Source organism: Notamacropus eugenii, chromosome 2 (genome assembly GCF_028372415.1).
Source record: "Notamacropus eugenii isolate mMacEug1 chromosome 2, mMacEug1.pri_v2, whole genome shotgun sequence".
Lineage (NCBI taxonomy): Eukaryota > Metazoa > Chordata > Mammalia > Diprotodontia > Macropodidae > Notamacropus > Notamacropus eugenii.
This window is the reverse complement of record NC_092873.1, coordinates 406,792,544-406,811,411: the sequence shown is the minus strand read 5'-3', so window position 1 is coordinate 406,811,411 and position 18,868 is coordinate 406,792,544. Positions and strand designations below refer to the sequence as shown.

The 18,868-nt window shown below is 40.2% G+C and overlaps 1 protein-coding gene across 4 annotated transcripts in view; it reads right to left on the bottom strand.

The window, feature by feature from the left end:
- Window positions 1–18,868, bottom strand: part of KIF26B (kinesin family member 26B) — a 604,324-nt gene that overhangs the window by 103,567 nt on the left and 481,889 nt on the right. The gene's annotated exons all lie outside the window — the stretch shown is intronic.

Sequence of the window (18,868 nt, the reverse complement as noted above, 5' to 3'; positions counted from 1 at the left end):
ATCCATTAGATAACTGTATAATGAGTGGTTATTTTCAGAACCAGGCACATCTCTGTTGGAAATGGGAGATGGAATTTGCCTTTAACCCATTTTTAGTCGTTTATCTGGAAAGGACTTTAAAGGCCAACTAGTTCAGCTTCTTCGTTTTACAGATGAGAAACAAGATTCCAGGGGTTACGTGACTTTTCTAAGGTCACGTGTCTAGTCAGGGACAGAACGTGGAACCAGATTCCCAACACAAAGCCCCAAGAGCTTTCTGCCACATTACAATGCTTTCCCAAATAACAGGAGGACCCCATTGTGTAGGCTAGGCACGACAACTGTCTCTCACAGAACGACAGAACTTCAGTCTGGAAGCTGACCTCCAGAGGTCATCTAGTTTGACCCCTACCTGATCAGGTCTCCCTTTTTCAATGTCCCTTAAAATTGGTTATCCATTCTTGAAGACCTCCAGTGATGGTGAAGCTACTGCCACCCAGGGCAGCTCACCCCACCTTCAGATGGTTCTAATTGTTAGTAACTTTTTCCACATATGGAACTAAAATTTGCCTCTAGATTCCCTCTCTTCACTGAAAGCAGTGCTTCAGAAGATAGCTAGCTAAAAGAAACTGACAATAGGCTAACAAACACACAGATTTAATACTTAAAAAGTCATCTACAAGTGGTTTCTAGTGTTCTCAACCACCACATTTATGCTAACAGAAAGCAAGGGGAGACAAAGACAGAGTTTGGCCCCTACCTAGCCTACTCTCATCCCAGAGGAGTGGTATAGGGGGCACTGGGAAGAATGCTAGAGGCCTTGGCTCTGGGGCCAAATTAAAATTACCTTCCCAATGACTGCCAACACATTTGTTAAAGCCTTCCATTCCCCTCCCTTTGGTTACAGAAAGATTTGTGTTGGTAGGGCTTATGCTATAATATAAAAAGAAAGAAAAGAAAGAAAGGGAAGAAGGAAAATAAAGGAAGGGAAGGGAAGGGAAGGGAAGGGAAGGGAAGGGAAGGGAAGGGAAGGGAAGGGAAGGAAAAGGAAAGGAAGGGAAGGGAAGGGAAGGGAAGGGAAGGGAAGGGAAGGGAAGGGAAGGAAAAGGAAGGAAGGAAGGAAGGAAGGAAGGAAGGAAGGAAGGGAAGGAAAGAGAGAGAAAGAAAAGGAAAGAAGGAAAGAGAAAGGGGAGAAAGGAGAAAGAAAAGAAAGGGAAGGAGAAAGAAAGAAGAAAAACACACAAACAAGGCTTGTCTTTATTTTTGTTTCAGCTTTCTTCCTTTGCTGTAATTAAATGAAACAAAAAGATTTCATTTTGCATAGCAGTATTTCCTGCCTCTCTATTTCTGGAATGGAAAGGACCAAGTGACAGTTCTCTCTAACTCGGTGTTTTTGGTGGACACAGATAAAGAACAGAGGTAATAGTGAAAAGAGTAAGAAAGGAATTATTATGGCAGTTCCTCAGTGGAAAAAAAGGGCTTCAAAAGCAGAGCAAATTCAAATGTGATGCTGTTTTTCTATGTTCTCTCTAAAGTAGGAGTTAATTTTGTTCATGTCATGGACCCCACTGGCAATCTGATGAAGCCTTTGGACCCCTTCTCAGAATATTTTTTTTTAAAAAATCATCATACAAGATAAAATTCAGTTAGAAGTCAATGAAAATAAAGATCTAATTTTCCCCCAAGCAAGATCACATCAGACCTCCTGGAATCTATCTATGAACCCCAGGTTAAGTACCTCTGCTCTTCAACTTGGAACTGTGCACACCCTTTGATCTAGCAATGCCACTGCTAGGTCTGTATCCCAAAGAAATTACACAAAGGAGTGGGGAGAACCTATTTGTACAAAAATATTTATAGCAACTCTTTTTGTAGTGTCTAATAATTGGAAATCAAGGGGATGCCCATCAATTGAACAAGTTGTGGTATATGAATGTAATGGAATATTGCTGTGCTATAAGAAATGACAAGCTGAATGATTTCAGAAAAACCTGGAAAGACTTAACAGGAACTGATGCAAAGTGAAGTGAGGAGAATCATGAGAACACTGTACATGGCAACAGCAATATTGTATGATGAAGAACTGTGAATGACTTAGCTCTTCTTGGCAAAAGAATGATCCAAGACAATCCTAAAGGACTCATGAGGAAATATGCTATCCTCTTCCAGAGAAAGAACTGATGTTGTCTGAATACAGAACAAAGCATATTATTTTTCACTTTTTGTTTGAGTCCTCTTGTACAAAATGACTAATGTGGAAACGTTTTACATGACTGCACATGTATAACCTATATCGGATTGCTTTCAGTCTCAGGGAGGGGGGAGAATCAGAAGAGAGGGAGTGGTAGAATCTGGAATTCAAAACGTTTTTTAAAATGTTGAAAACTGTTTTAACATGTAATTGGGGAAAAAAATAAAATTTAAAACAAAGAACCTCTGCTCTAAAGAGTTCTTTCAACAAGTATAGATGCCAAGACTTAAAGAATGAGGCATTAGCTCTAAAATTCAATGTTATTCACATTCTCCCTCTCTCTCCCCCCCGCTTTTTCCTCCTTACCCCATACAGACATATCATCTGCATGACATTACTTAAAGAGCAAATACACTTGAACTGGATATCACTCTTTCCTAGAAACCTGAGTTTAGAACATAGCAAAAAGAGGGGAGAGACCCAGCCAGATGCAAGATTTTTGATTCCACACACATGACATAATTGTTCATGGCAAAGAAACTCCCTTATCCTCTCCAGTTACAATGAAACCTTGATATTAAACTTAAATTGGCTTTGTATGTATCCATTCAATGTGCTAGTGTCCTGAAAGAGGGGCTAGGACTTCCATCCAGCCTGGGGAGAGTTCAGATACCAGGAAACCCTGACTCAGTAAATATTGTAAGAATATCATTCAGGAGAAAAGACTCTTTCTTGAGGCCAAACACCTCATTCCAGCAGCCTATTTTGAACCCTCTTTCTCACAGCAGGTACAGTGAGAACACTACAGTGAGAGTGAGAGAGAGACAGACAGAGACAGAGACAGAGACAGAGAGAAAGAGACAGAGAGAGGGAGGGAGGGAGTGAGAAAGAATGAACACCATTTTTCTCTTGAGAGAGAAGAAAGAAATTGGGACACAGAGAAAGAAGCTGGTGATGAAGGGTGTTGAAAAACCCAGAAAGCAACCTGAGGATGACCTTTAGCTCTGGGCCCTCGCGTACAAGGTAAATGCAAACTGCCTGATTTATGCTTGGGTGAGGCCACCCTGCTGGGTCTTGCAGCTATGGCTGCCAGGAAGCACGGTGAAATGGATCATGCTGAACAGCTCCTTGAACACTTGGCTTTTTGACTATTAAACTATACCCTACATGTGATGTTTCTATGCCCTAAGAATAGCACTTTAACTACCCAAGTCCAAGTTGAGATCACATGTCTCCCATATGTAACATTCCTTCTCTCCCCAACTTTGTGATTTTGAACAGTTATTCCCCCCATATCTAGAACACCTCCTTCATCTCCACCACTTAGAACCCTCATTTTACTTCCAACTGGAGCACAAGAGCCACCTGTTGTTACTCATGGCCTTTTAATTCATCCTCTCCATGGTCCAGCCTTCTTGCTCCACCTCACACATGACACTTAGTCCAATTACTGGCACATTCTGTAGACTGATCTTTCTCCTCTCTTTCTCCTTATTCAGATATTCATCCTTTGTCCTTCTTGAGATGACCTTGCATAACTTTTTATGGACTGTGAATTTATTTACCTCCATCAAAGTTGTATCTACCTCAGGAGAATGTAATTCCTTGAGAAGAAAGACTGTCTCATCCTTTTTTCCTTTGCATTCCCCTCCTGTAGGCACTTTTAATAAAGGTCTGTTGAATTAGATTGAATTGAACCAGATCTTTGTACTGCCACTCTCATCGTCAGGTTTCTGTCACACAGCTTTAGAGGGATAGGCCTTCCTACTAATGGGACTTGGGTCATAGGAATGTGGGCTAGATCAGGGACACTACAGTAGGATGGTTAGGGAGCTGCCACTCCATAGGCTAAGTGAGATACAGAGTGACTTCAGAGGACATGAAGGCCAACTCCCTCATTTTACAGAGGAGAAAACAGACCTAGAAAGGCTAAGTGACTTGCTCACAAAGATAAACCTCAGAAATAGTATTGGATCTTTGGTCCTGTGACCCCAGAACACATGCCATTGTAGCACAATGCCTGAACTTGACAAGGTCCTGTTAATAAAATACTGTCCAACACACATAGGCATTTCCTAGCACAATGAATCAAGATTCTGTTTACCTTCCATTCTGGGCTTTTTTCCCCACTGTCTAAGAGTTTCTGCAGCCCTATTATTAAAGACCTATTCGTTTCTTAAGGTTTACCCTGCCAACAGAAGCTTGTACTTCCGTGGCCACCTTCAGTGTGTATTCTCTGAGCCTAGGGGCTCAATGTAAGCAGATTCTCCAGCCTTGATTATGAAGGCTGGAAGTGGAGATGCTGCTACAACCCCAGGCAGAACTGATGGAAGCACATGGCCCATCGCACTGCGATTTTCACAATTTCACATGTAATTTCTGGGTAACTAGAGGTGCTGAATTTAAAGTCTGAGCTGAGCTATACAGAGTTACAATAGGAAGGAGGCAGGAAGAGGTCTGAATTAGTGATTCACTCCACTAGAAGCAGAGCTCCTGCATTTTAATGAAGTGCCAAGGCCTGTAGTTGCTGGTCTGGCTAAGGGAGATACACAAACTAACTGAACCCCGGGCTGGGAGAAATGTCATACTTCGTTCTTTTCTTTGCAATTCATTTAAATAAATGGATGTTTTCCCCCTCTTTAAGGGAAGGAAATTGAGTTTTTCTGCCTCACTTCCTTTTTGTCATTATGCCTTTAGTCCAACACTCCACTTCCTGACTAATGCCCTGTAATTAAAGGGCTTAGGAGATACCACTTGTGATCAAGGAGACCACTTGCACTTTCTGCCAGAAGTTCTCACTCAAGTGACAATAACTGCTCAGGTTCTTGGCAGTATCTCCTTTAACCATTCTTTTCACAGCTCCTCTAAGAGGGGATGACAAAAAAAGAACTGATCCAAGATGCTCATAAAGCATATTTACAAGTTTAGGTCCATCAAAATCAGGAAGATGACCTGTCTTACTGCTACTTTCATTCTTCTTCTACTTGGAGACACCCAATAGGACTGGAAGATGGGAGGGTAAAGCAAAAAAGCTACTACCCATCAAAGACGGTGGAACAGAAATAAGTGTCTCAAGGCCCTGTTCCAAGAGGAAGCAGATGGGCATTTCCTCCCTAGACCTCTGCTGGTGAGATCCCATTTTGGGCCTTCTTTATCTAATTATTCAGTGGACAAGGCCAGACAGCTGTTGCTTAGGGCAGTGTGGCTCATTCATCATCCCCGGAACCTCCTTCTGGACTGCATTACAACACTGGGAGAGGAAGGCATTGAAGTACACTCATAGCACAAAAGGCAATAGTCACGCCACAGATGCTATATTAGCACTCCATCAAAGTAATGGCAGCTCCAGAGTGCAGGGACAGCCATATTGTAGGCTAATGAACAGTGGGTTCTGTAACTGCTTGCTGTTACTGCTGTAAATAATAAGGAGAGGGTAGTAGTGGTGGTGGAGAGATGTCTGTCTCTACTGAGGCATGAGCCATAATGCCCCAATGCAAACGTGAATGTTTGCTCCTGCTTCCACCCAGCACGTACTGTTTTGAAGGCTCTCTTCAATGCTAAGAAGCTCAGGAGAGTGTTTTGGTAAATTTGATCAAAGAAAAATGGCAGGCCTCAGTCAGGAAGATTGGGTTCAAGTCCTGTCTTTGTCAAGATACTAACTTTGTGCCCATGGGCCAAGCACTTAATCTCTCAGGGCTTCAAGCAACTCTCTAAGACTGTAAATTATTGAAGAATTGATCAACATAAGGGAATTTCCAATCCAAAGGGAATGTTCTACACAGATAAAATTCTAAACCTTGATCACTCCCAAATTAGACTCTCCCATATTATAGAAGACAGTTGTGGATGATGCCAAAATGAATGAGTAATAGAAATAGAGATATATTATGTCCATATCATGCAGTCATGATTCCATGCCATATTCTTGTTAAATATTATTAGCATACCCACTCTACACCCTGTAGAGAAAGTATTTAGGACTAAGCTCCATGTCTAGCACAATGCTGTGAACATCATAAGTATTTAAGAGAAGTCTGCGACTGCTGTTAATGTCTTGCACGAGAATTTTACAGATCAAGGATCCCAAACTGAGTTGCATCGAATCCTTCTAAGGACCTTCCCTTAATTCCTTCATATTTATTTAGCCATGTCTACTATATTGGTCAATGGAATTTAGATTTCAGGAAATTTCTTGGAAACTTCCCAGCCAGATCAACTCAACTTATTTGTTATATATTATTATCCTATATCTTAGCTTGAGAATTCTGAAAGTCAGAATCGCCAAGTTTCAACCCTAAGTCTTCTGTATTTGCTTCTGATTCTCCTCTACCTGCCCCACCTACCCATTTCTGGGTAAATGTTATCTCTTTCATTCAAAATGAATGGAAAGCTAAAGGGAATTGACCTCTAAAAAAAAACATCAATAGAAGGAACATAGAAGAATGTGGAAATGAGGAATATAGAAGAAGTTGTTTCCAAAACTAAAGCAAGCGTAATGCTACAAAAGTGGACTCTATCTCATTCGTATCCAGATTTGGATTCACCCCCTTCATCCCAACTATAAATGGCTTCATCAAATCATCCCATGATGGTTCTTCTTTTTGCTCTTTCTATAGGGAGAATCCTAAGAGATCACAGACTCAAAGACAGCCAGATCTGGAAGTGATCTCAAGGGTATTCTAGTTTAACACCCTCATTTTAGGTAGTTTAAGTGGCTTGTCCAGGGTTACATAAGTAGTGGACACCAGGACAGGGATTTGAATCCCAGGCTCTCTAACTGAAGAGCTGGGACTCTTTCCATTGCACTATGTTTCTGCCATGTTACCTCAAAAGAGAATATATTTTCTCCTTAGGATTAATATTACTCTGTGTCTTGATTGCCATAGCACTGATCCTTTAAGACCCCATGTGATTATTCAGAGCAAAATGACACCTGCAGAAACATCCATTAGCTCACTATCACCTAGTTGACTTTCTTAGGTCTAGTGCAAAGAGGGAAGGAGAGACAGAGACAGAGAGATCTTGAAGGATAGTCACATGAGATGGAACAAAGTATCTATTTCATTTCTTGATTTAAATATTTAAAAAAGAAAAACCTGACTTCAATTCAAACTTGGGCATGGAAAAAAATCAGAAGGATTTGCTTAGAAGGGGATGTAAAATATGGTGTCTAACCGTAACTGGTAATAAGAAAAGTTATCCAAAGAATTCATATTCTTAATTTCTGTAATAGGTGGAAATTAGTCTTCCTTCACTGACTTAAACACTTAAGGAGAAATCTTTCCAGGAAAAATTCTCCAAAGTTAACATTTCTTCAAAGAACACATCCTTTTCTCCAAAGAAGGCTAAATTCAAGAAAACATGAACTATTGAGTTTTCTAGAGAAGAAAGTAACCTATAGAAGATTTGCTCTGTGAATCCCAAAACTACATGGGATCATGAGCTGTTTTCCTCTTTTTGCCTAATTAAGTGACATGATGAATGGGCTGCAGGTTGTCTATATATGGTACATCTGTAACTCCAAAGAAATCTACCAACCTAGACTAACCAAGGGAAGGAGGAAAACAGACAAGTTAAAGAAACAGTATGTGGTATTTCTACCCTATATTCTTAGTGTCTCCAGTTGAACAAGAATAGATGTTTAGCAATAAAGTTCAAAGTTCATTTGTCCTACTGTGGTAGCACATCAGCACATCTAACCTATAAATTTAGGGAGGCAAATGTGAATTTTTATAACTTGTTGCAAATGTAAAGGATAAATTACTTCAAGCACACGTGAAAACAACTTAAGTTCAGTAAGATGACATGTGGTCATCCTTTCATTGGTGGCAAAGGGGAGGTTGCAGAAACAGTTATGTCTTGGACCACATGGCTTACTTCCTTCTCTCTTGTATCTCTGGTCTTTTCTTCACCCATCCCTGCTTTAATTTCTTAAGAAAAGTAAACAAAATAGAATGGTTTAAATCTTTTTTCATGTTTTAGAAGGTGAACTGAACTCAAAGGTTTTACAGAACAAGGAAGAACTAAAAATTAAAAACTTGCCCTATCTAATTTTCATATAAGTGAGTTGAAGTGACAATCTCAAAAGCAGAGATTCTTAGCCTTTTTTGTCTCATGGACCTTTGGGCAGTCTGGTGACATCCATGCACCCCTTCTCACAATAGAAGGAAATAATTGAAGGAAACACTTTATGTCAGTTAAAGTTTAGTGAAAATAAAGATGCATTTTCCCCTGTCCAAATTCATGCCTCTCCCTCCAGCTCCATCTCTCCATAGACCCCTTGAGGATCTGCCATTCTCAAGTCAAATCAACAAGCATTTATTAATGTACATATGTACCAGACACTGTGATAAGCACTGGAGATGCAACAAATTGCAAAAACAACAACCAAAGCTGCAATATCAACAGTCCCTGCTCTAATGGTGGCGATAACATTCAAACATGTACAAACAAAAAACAGACAGAATAAATTGGAGATATCATTGGAAAGTTAAGATATCATCTGCTCCAAAGGAATGGTGTCACATTTTCATGAGACACAAAAAGGTTTCTGTAGTCACTGGTCAGATCTTGCCAAATCTGGATGCTGATGCCCCATGGTTATTACTAAGAGTCTGTGCCTAAACTTTGTGCCCACACATGGTTGTTGTCCAGAGCCTCTTAGATTTGGATCCCGAAACTTTCTTAGTTGGAGTACTTTAGGAAATTGAGTCATTAAAAGTTTACTGTAAGTGTATCATTCAGCAAGTTATTGTCATGGGGCAGTAAATAGTCATTGTTTAAGACAATCCAGTAATGTCACCACCAGAAAGTCACTGGGAGAACTGGGCAGGATCTGACAACTGCATTTTCATTCCTAGGACATGCAGCTTACCTCCTTCTTTTTCCCTTCTGGTCTTGACTTCTTATGAAAAGTAAACAAAAGGAGCCTGACAATGATCTACCACTTAAAGAAGCACAGAATTTTGGAGCTGGAAGGACCCTTGGATATCATATATTGTAATCCAATCCTCAGAGTATGTTTTAAAATACAGAAACACAAAATTAGACAGAATCAAGTGTCTATAAGGAAAGGACATTTGACTTGGAGTCAAGAAGAATAGGGAGAGGCAGCTATATGGTGTAGTGCATGGAACACCAGCCCTAGAGTCAGGAGGATCTGAGTTCAAATCCAACCTCAGACACTTACTAGCTGTGTGACTCTAGGCAAGTCCCTTAACCTCAATTGCTTCCCCACCCACCCAAAAAAGAAGAAGAAGGAATGGACTCCTGATTTCATTCATATAGGGAATTTCCAGGTAAGGAAAGTCACTTTACCACTACAGGTTGTCTGTTATCTTTGTAACTGATAAGCTTAGAGTTTTAATCAAGAGATTAAGTAACTTATCCTAGTAACACAGCTAGTATATGTCAGAGGCAAGATGTGATCCAAGGACTTCCTGACTTTGAAAGCAACTCTCTGCTTCACTACATCATCGACGGCCTCTCTTGAAGAGTGAACTACTGAGGTTCAAATACCAGCTATGACATTGGTCAGTATATTTTATCTGTTAATCTTGGTTTCTTCATCTGTGAGAGGTGCAGGGGAGTAATTATATAATTATTATAAAAACAAAAATAATGCTAGAATTTCATTTGTTTCTTTCTTTTTATCCCCAGTGGCTAGCACAGTGCCAGGCAAAGAACACGCACTTAATAATAAGTGCATACTGTTGGATTAAAACTCCTACCTCACAGGGCTCTCATGAGGACAGAGCCTCATAACTCTGAGAGTACTATAGAAATAGGAATAGGGTTTGCAGTTAATAGTTTCTGGGCATAAAAACAGGCAGCAACATTCATGTATGAATTGCTATGGACTATATACAGAGGTTCTAATCTGTCTCTGAAGCTAAAAATGTAGAGCCATGAGGATTTGAAGCATCTGTTCTTATGCAGAATGGCCATAGGGAGTCCAGGCCAGCCCTGGTAGGCTAGGCATAATCCTAGATATTATCTCAACTATCCTGCTTCTCCACTTACCTCCCCTCTGTCTCCTTCCCAGTTTCCTCATCTTCTTCCCACCTGTCCAATGCAGATATTATTCTTCAAGGCTCTGTCTGCCTTCAATCCACTTCTCTCTCTAGTTTCCCTCTTGATGATCTCATCCACTCCCACAAGACCAATGAATACCTCTTTGAGGATGATTCCCAGATCTATCTCCAGTTCCAAATTCTTAAGTGCCTTCTGGACATCTCTACCTGGATATCTTATTAGGACTTTCAATTCAACAATTCTGAGATCAACCTAGCTCATGCCTCTTCACCTAACCTGCTCATTCTAACTCAATAATTTCTGCTAATTGTACTGAAAATGTCCAAGTCTCCCAGTTCCAAGTTTAGAAACATCTTTGTCTCTGTCTTCTTTGCCCTCCTCATTCAAACATTTAGTTGATTCTATTTGCATTTATCTCTGTCCTTAGCCACATCTGCTCCAGGCTCCATCTCCAACCTGTAACTCAAGGTCCCACCTACAGGGTCCTACCTAGGCTACTGATTAGTGAGTGTTCACCTTATTTTGCCCAGCCCCACCATGCCACATCTATGCCAGGCATCCATATCCAAACCAACCTCTGCTTTCCAAGTCAGTCTCTGGGAATGGTAATCAACCCAACCCTACCATTTTTGGAAAGGATTATTCTTCCTGTCCCTGTCCAAAACACTTCTCCCTAAAAGACTAAACAAGTCGTGGTACATGATTGTGATGGAATATTACTCTGCTCTAAGAAATGATGAGTTTGATGATCTTAGAAAAACATAGATAGACTTGCACGAAATAATGAAGAGTGAAATGAGCAGAACCAGGAGAACATTATATGCAGAAATAATGATATTATTTTAAGAACTTTGAGTGAATTAATCATTTTGATTATTATAAATACCCAAATTAAGTACAAAGGGCATATGAAGGAAGACACAATCTGCATCCAGAGAAAGAACTGATAAATAGAAGTAGGTATGGAATGATTTCACCCATGTATGTCTTATGTGTATATACGCACACATATTTGTGCCTAATGGTAGCCAAGTCTAAGGGTGGGGGGTGAGGGAGAGGGGAAGGAAGGGAGAGGAAAGAAAAAAAGGAGATAAAGTTATATAGCTTAATTATATATTTAAAAGGAATAGTTAGTTTTACTTAATAGATCTGCAGTTTCATGTACAATCTTTTTTTTTTTCTATTCTACTACGTAATGGAAATGCTTGCTTTATTCATTAAGTTCAGAGTAAAATTAAATTTAAAAAAATACTCCTTCCTATCCTGTGTGTATTGTTTTCAGAATGTAAGTTCCTTGAGGTCAGGGACTATCTTGCATGCTTGTATTTGTATGCCCAGGCTTGCATAGTGTCTGGCATATAGTAAAAGCTTAATTAATGCTCAGTCATTCATAAAAGAAAGGATTCATTAATTCAAGATCTTTCCTTTCTATTTTATATGGTACCATTCCATTTTGGTCCTTGATTACCAGACTGGTCCTAAAAAGTCATCTCACCTCCAGTATAAATGTTGCTGCCAACTAAGTCTTCTTAAAGACTAGCTATAATCAGACCACTTCCCTGAGTTACTAAAAAAGAAGAAAATCAGTGATTCCCACTATTTAGTAAAGCCTCTCAAGATCTCTTAGAATTGCTTTCTCTTGTCTTTGAACTTGAGCATGGCATAGTGGTTAGACTCTTGGACCTTGAGATTAAAGACCAAGGTTCAGATCCTACCTTTGATACTTACTAGCTATGTAACCATGGGCAAGTCACTTAACTTCTATGAGCCTCAATTTTTTATAGGTAAAATGGGGGTAATACCTATATCACAGGATTTTTGTAAAGCTCAAATGGAATATGAATTTAAGATGTTTTGCAAGCTCTAAAACTATCAAAATTTAAGTTGTCATAACTTTGTATTAGATTTATCCATACATGTACACACTATACATTATCCAATGGGATATTTGTAAAGTGCTAGCACAATACAGTGCAGTGGGCACATAGCAGGCACTTAATAATCCTTGTTCTCTCCTGTACCCCTCTCTAAGAAGATCGTAAGTTCCTTGGGACCTGAGACAGCAACTTCCTTGACCTCTTTATCCCCCATAGTACCTAGCATATTGTAGGTTTTTTATAAACATTTGTTGGATGAATATGACTAAAACATCTTCGTTATTCATCTCACTGGGAGACTTTGGGTCCTCAGAGATGCTAGGGGATGAGCTCATCTTGTAAATAATGCGCAACAATGACATCAGTCAGGGAAGATTTACATTATTAAATGCCTAGATTGGGAAAAGTGACAAGTAGCAATGCAATAAAACTAAGTGAGAGAACACATGTGTGTGGACCAGGAAATGGAACCCAGTAATGATATTCACTCAATAAAGGAGTGCTTTGGGGAGTAGAGAGGGAGAGAAACAACCCAGGGCCCCAGATCACAAGACATCTGTCACAGGGGGAGACTGTCATTGCAGAGAGACAGCAGGAAGTCAAAGACAGGGTGTTTCCAGAGGAGGCATCACCTGTAACATGGGCAGTACCTAGGCCACCTGAACTCCTAACACCAAATGAGAAGTTCTAAGACATGGGTAGCCAGCATGGTTTAGGGAAAAGCCAAATGTTTTCTTCAGGGAATGGTACACAAAATCAGTGAGGTCCCTTCAAATGAGGCCCCATCCTTTTCTTTCTTTAAGTGATTTTGTACTGATACCTTTCATTTTTCATCATCTATACTTCCCAATATATTCCTTTCTCCTCCTTCTCCCAGGGAACCATCCCTTAAAGCAAAGAACAATAAAGAGGCAAAATGGAAACAAAACTGAACAACATTTTGAAAAAGTCTGACATAATTTGCACTGTTCCACACCCAGGTTCCCACTTAGACAATGGAGGAGGAAGGGAGGGAAAAGGAGGTGTCTTCTCGTATAAAAGAGGCCCCATTTAAACATCACATCGCATTAGGAAGCTTGGCTTATGATTCTTGAGGAATTTACAGACATTCAGAGTATGTGGGGATTTGTACAGGAGAGTCCACAACCCTCCTACGGGACTCTTTGCCATGTTTAATAACTCACCTTGCTGGAATGCCTCTCTTCTTTTTAACCTAAATCCATTGTACTCTAATTCGGTTTCTTTGTTTGGCCTCTTCAATGCATGCATTGGTGAGGATCTCCCACAGGATAATAATAGCTCCCATTTCTATAGCATTTTTAAGGTTTACTTTCCCCGTGGGAGTCCTATGAGGGCAGTAGAACAAATATTAATAGCCTTCTTTTTCATAAGGTTCAGCTTAAGCTCAAGGTAACAAGTCTTGGTGTCCTGGGTATCTAAGTACAAATCTAGCATCCTTTTCACTGCACCACGCCATCTCTCTATAGGACAACCAAGAACCTTCAAGTATATAGTACAGAAAGCCTTATAGACATCTTCCTAATTGCTGCAGCAACTCCATGAGAGGGGTAAGAAAGAGACTCATATTCTCATTTCATATGAAGAAAAATAAGACACCAATTACCTGCTCACCTAAGGTCACACAGCAAAGGCTGACCCACAATGAGGGCCTAGGTTTTCTAACTTTTTCCAGTGACTATGACACTTCAGTATCCTCACTGGTAAATTGAGCTAGAGGAAGAAATGGCAAACCATTCCAGCATCTTCACCAAAAAAGCCACAAATAGAGTCAGGAAGAGTAGGACAGGGATGAAAACCCATGAATAACCACAATTAGGACCTGAAATAATCCAATCCCATCCAATTCAACCCAATTTAATCCAATAAACAAGTTTTAAGCTTCTTTGGTAGGCCAAGCTGTGTCCTAGGGGCTGTGGCTACAAAGACAAAAATGTAATAGTCCCTGCCCTCAAGGAGTTTAGATTCTGCAGTGAGAGTGGGAAATAGAGGGTGTGGATTGCTTGGTTTTCAGCTCATGAGACCATAAGCTTCAGGGTCAGGGGGGCTTTTATCAGGATAGCTGCTGTTTGTGTTAGTCTGTGTGTGTGTTAACTAGTAGAATTTATATGATTAGAAACAGAAACAGCAGATCCAAAGGTGAAATGGTAAGGAAGGGAGCTGCCAGCAGATTTTTTTAAATGAGGATTCCTGCACATGCACTCAATTTTGATTTTAGCACTTATTGTTAATAAAGTGTCAATTTATGGTTACAACTCACTCATGCATTCCGACTGGACAGAGCTGCCTTAAAGTGGGGAATGCTGCATCTGCAAGTACAGATTCTGTCTATAATCGGTGAGATGCTGCAGGAATAGAACAGAATTTAGATGGAGTAGACTTTAAGGTGCTCCTTTACTACTATACAGGCAAAATCAATGGCCCAAGATGCCCTCAAAGCCTCGGGGTTCACACACATAGGATCCTAACTCAGGTGCTGATCCCAAAAGGACAATTTTCTCTCTTTGGCTCACCACATCTCAACCCAGAATTTACTCTGGAACAATCTCTAAATATAGTGTATTTTCCCATGGATGTGGGTAAGGGGGTCTCTAGATCCCCTACACAATTAAGTGGGTATGTAGGCTTTTATTTCATCCTACAGAAAATGCAAGAGGCTTAACACTGATTTTGTTGTAGTGGTGCATTTGTTTCCAACTCTTTGTGATCCCACTTGGGGTTTTCTTGGCAAAGATTCTGGAGTGGTTTGCCATTTCCTTCTCCAACTCATTTTACAGATGAGCAAACTGAGCTGAACAAGGTTAAGTGATTTCCCAAGGTCACAGAACAAGTAGGTGTCTGAGGCTGGTTTTGGTTTTGACTCAGGAGGACTCATCTTCCTGACTTCAGGCCTAGCACTCTATCCACTGTGGCCACCTAGCTTCTCCTAACACTCATAGGAGCCTATAAAGAGATAACAACAACAATAAAAATCTCTCAGGACAATGAAAAACTCTTTCCAAAAGCAATCATCTGGGGGGACTGGTGAACAGAAAATGCCTCTTCCCAGTGAAACTGCACTGCCTAAATCACTCACTGTAGTAATGAGAGATAACAAGGTCTCTAGGTCACAGGTCCTTTCCCTAGGCATGGCGGCCATGTGTTTTCTCCAAGAAGCACTCTGATTAGGAAATCCCTTTTTGTCTCTGGAAGGTCAACTCTCCAAACGCTGAAATCGAGGAACTTTCAAACTAGACATTACTCATGAAGGAATCCCCCCAAATTGGTGCTATGATGTTTCCAAGGAGACTGAAATCCTAAGAGGTTAGGGTTCCCCAACACTTTGCACCTTGAGCCAAGCTGACACAAATGTCTGCTTCTGCCATATATTGGGTTAGAATTGAGGGGTGGGGAACCTACAGCCTTGTGAGATCCTCATGTTCAGCCCTATGACTGAAGGTTGGTTCGGTCAGAGGGCCACACTTGAGGACCTAGCAGGTCACATGTGGCCTCGAGGCTTCAGGTTCCCCACCCCTGATATGAATTCACTCACTCTAAGGTCTCCTGTCTCAGAGAAAGTTCAGGAAGCTCTGAGTAATCATTATATGTGATTCCCCTGTGTTTGTCCCAAGGCAAGTTTCTCTCTCCCTTATCACCAACAACTTCCCTCACCTTCTACCTAAATACACATCTTCTCCACTAGATTTCGATTTGACCTGTAAACAGGTAAAGATGAGGAAGACTTCAAGAAAACGTGAGTTGCTCTTTTATCTCACTTGTTCAGGCTCTTAAAAAGGGGAGCCTTCTCTAATAAATCCTCGCTCTCTTGAGAGTTCTAGCCAGCCAATGATCTTGGAGGCAGCCTCAGTGATTGAAAACCAATGAAGCTGTCTGTGTCTTTTAAGCTAGGCACTAAAGAGCACATTCACACTCCTCATGGCCAGGTGGGCATCCCTGGCTCCACAACAAATGATCATCATGCCCTGTAAACCCATCAAACTGAACACATTTCCCATGTCCTGACACAGAACTGAAGGACTCAAAGTGAAGAATGAGACATATATTTTTGGATGTGGTCAATGGAAATTTGTTTTGTTTGACTATGCATATCTGTTACAAGGTTCTTGTTTTTCTTTTTTCAGCAGGGGAGGGAAGGAAAATAAATTCTTATTAATAGAAAAAATTAGAAATAATAATAGTTATTATTTACATTGTAAAGTGCTTTTATAACAACTATCTCATTTTGCTCTCACAGCAACACTGGGAGGTAGGTACTATTACTTTCCTTGTTTCACAGATGAGGAAACTGAGGCAGATAGACATTTAAATGGCTTGTCCAGAATCACTCAGTGAATTCCCATGGCCAAATTTAACTGTGAGTCTTTCTAACTCCATGTCCAGTGTTTTATCCAGTGTACTATCTAGCTATCTCATCATATGAAAGAAGGGACATGGACTCTTGGGGTCCCAAAAGAGCAGAGCAAGCAGACAACCAAAGAATTTGGGTGAGGAGGAAGGAATAAGACTCAATGAGAAGTAAAATGTAATTGTGCAAAAGGTACTGGGGAACCAGAATTTAAATATGTCTGTCTTACTTAATGTAGGATGTTGGGGCTTCTTACCAAACCAGAATACTCTTGGTAGTTTAAAATACTCTTATCTACTATACTCAGCTAATTCTCCCACCCTGGTATTTTCATTTTAAAAGAAGGATGCAATTAGAGAGAAAGATAAAAGGTGGAATTTTGCCAACTTTTTGAGCCTGGTGTGCTGTATGAGACTGTCATTATTAACTGAGACTTATACATACATTTATCAAAGGTCATTGATAAAGTTACCCAGTGACAAAGTTAATTACAAGTGTATCCTAGAGCTAATACAGTTTCTCCCATCCTTTAGCAATTCCTCACATTCTTTAAAAGTGCTTCTTAGACTAGTCCAACCCTTCTGGAGAATAATTTGGAACCACGACCAAAGTACTATGAAAGTGTATGTACCGTTAGACCCAGTAATACAACTGCTAGGTCTATATCCCCAAGATATTTTTTTTAAAAGACCTATATGTACAAAAATATTGATAGCAGTTCTTTTTGTGGTAGCAAAGAATTGTAAATTGAGGGAATACTTGTCAATTGGGAAATGGCTCATCAAGTTGTGGCATATGATTGTGATTGAGTACTATTGTGCTATAAAAAATGATGAGGGGGTGGTTTCAGGAAAAAAAAAAACAAACCTGGCAAGATCTATATGAACCAATACTAAGTGAAGTGGGGAGAACCAGGAGATAATTTTGCACAGTGACAACAACATTGTAATGATGATCAGCTCTGAAAGACTTGGCTACTCTGATCAGTTCCAAGGGACTCACGATAAATAAATGCTATCCTCCCCTGGAGAGAGAACGTTGACCTCTGAGTGCAAACTGAAGTAACTCACCTTTTTCTTTGGTAATATGACTAATATGGAAATATTAACTTCTCTGTCAATGAGAGAGGGGTGGCAGAGAAGGAGAGAATTGGAACTAAAAAAAACCACAAGATTGCTAAAAATAAATAAATAATGTCTTTTTTTTTTTTTAAAGTGCTACTCAAAAACTGACAAAGTTGACAAGAGTTAGGAGTCATCAGCGTTTAAAGGAGCAGAAATTTGGACATACTAATATATCAATGATGAAGCTCTCAACTAGTCCAACTAGTAAAGCAATCTGAGATTAGGGATTAGGTTAAGAAAGTGACCAGGGCAGCTAGGTGGCGCAGTGGATAGAGGTGATGACATCATGACTCATGTGTGAATTGGATTTAAGTGAGGGAGAGTTGGACCACCTCTGGTAGTCAATTTCATTCTCTCTTCCAGAGTCATCAAAGTCCATGGGCAAGACAAAAGTCAGGATGACTGGTGATGGACTAAGATGCCATGGATGTGTCTTGGTGTCTTTGATGTCTGACCAAGCTCTAAGTGCTCCACGGTACTTACTTCAGTTGACTTCAAGGCCATTGGTACAACTTGTTCTCATCCACTGTGGGGAAGTCTTCACATGCTTGGGGCAGACGCCTCCCATGGGTTTGAGACCTGTCGGTTACCCTCAACCTGGACCATCTCCCGGTGTGTGACCAATGAGTATGCTACAGCTTCTTAGAGCTACAGGTTAGTTGGGTGATTGGATGAATGCCACATGTGGATAAGCAGCCCTGAAAAGGACTTGGCAAGCCCTCACACCAGAGGTATTAGTCCTCCTTGAATACCCCATATGCCCCAGAAACAGTGAATATGTTAAATACAAGAAAGTATGGAAAGTCTTAAATGAAATGATAGGAAGTAAAGTATGTAGAACCAGGAAAGCAATAAACTATAACAATGAAAACAGAAATAACAACAAATCAATTGAAACTTAATAATGGGAATTTAAAATGACCAAATTCGGCTCCTAAGAGCCACAGAGGGCACATAAAAGGGACTTCTAACATTTGTGTGCAGAGATAGGGATGAAGGTTGTAGAATAGTGCAGATTAAGTCAGTTTTTTGCAATGTGGTGGTTATTTTTCTTCTTTGTTACTTATGACATCCTTTAGGATGGCTTTCTGGGAGGGGTTTGTGGGAGGCCACATTGAGAAATATGGATGAAGGAAAAATAAAAGATTGCAGTGAATATTATTTTTAAACTTTAAGAAGAAAAATATTTTTAAACAAGTGACTCTCAGTGTGAAAGACTTCCAGACTTTACTTTAAAAAGCTTCCTTTTCATTCAAGCATCAGGTTTAGGATTAATGAAAATTTGAGTTTACACTAACAC